Raw genomic sequence first — 1,029 nt, forward strand, 5'->3', positions numbered from 1 at the left:
ATGCAAATAAAAGAGGGATTGTGCAAAGTGCACAAGTATAGCAGGGATGTTTTGTGGGAATAATCCTGTCAAATTTCTGTTGAATTCGGAAGGAAAAGTCACCTCCCAACAGGACGTGACTTTGGGAAGAGAAACCATCCCAACACCCTTTGGGTCTCTCTGTTGGGGCATTTCCTTTGCCAGGTGGGATGTCCTGGGATATCCTTGGATTTCAGGCTCTGGAGAAAAGGAGGAAAACAGAATGTTGGGAGAAAAAAGGAAGAAGGAAAAGCAAAATTGCTGATTTGCATCAGGAAATCAGGAATTGTTTGGGTCAGGTGTTGTTTGATTAAAGTTTGACTCTGGGGTGTGTCAGAGCACTGTAAAGTTTGGTGCCTCGGGTTATTTGGGATTGGTGGGAATGGGGGGAAGAGAGCAGCAGCAATTTGACATTTTCATGTAAACTCATGCAAATTTGGAATTATCTGTAATTTAATGCAGTTATTTCAATGCAAATAAAAGAGGGATTGTGCAAAGTGCAGAAGTACAGCAGGGATGTTTTGTGGGAATAATCCTGTCAAATTTCTGTTGAATTCGGAAGGAAGAGTCACCTCCCAGCAGGACGTGACCTTGGGAAGAGAAACGATCCCAACACCCTTTGGGTCTCTCCATTGGGGCATCTCCTTTTCCAATTGGGATGTGCTGTGATATCCTTGGATTTCAGGCTCTGCAGAGAAGGAGGAAAACAGAATTGGGGGGGAAAAAAAGGAAGAAGGAAAAGCAAAATTGCAGATTTGCATCAGGAAATCAGGAATTGTTTGGGTCAGGTGTTGTTTGATTAAAGTTTGGCTCTGGGGTGTGTCAGAGCACTGCAAAGTTTGGTGCCTCATGTTATTTGGGATTGGGTTGGGAATGGGGGGAAGAGAGCAGCAGCAATTTGACATTTTCATGTAAAATTAAATGTTTCTGTTTGTATCTGCAGTCTCCACCACTGAAAGCAGTGAGCTCGGTAGCAAATTTGGAATTAACTGTAATTTAATGCAGTTATTT

The sequence above is a fragment of the Malurus melanocephalus genome, unplaced genomic scaffold (genome assembly GCF_030028575.1).
Source record: "Malurus melanocephalus ecotype Western Australia unplaced genomic scaffold, MMel_1.1 scaffold_1134, whole genome shotgun sequence".
Lineage (NCBI taxonomy): Eukaryota > Metazoa > Chordata > Aves > Passeriformes > Maluridae > Malurus > Malurus melanocephalus.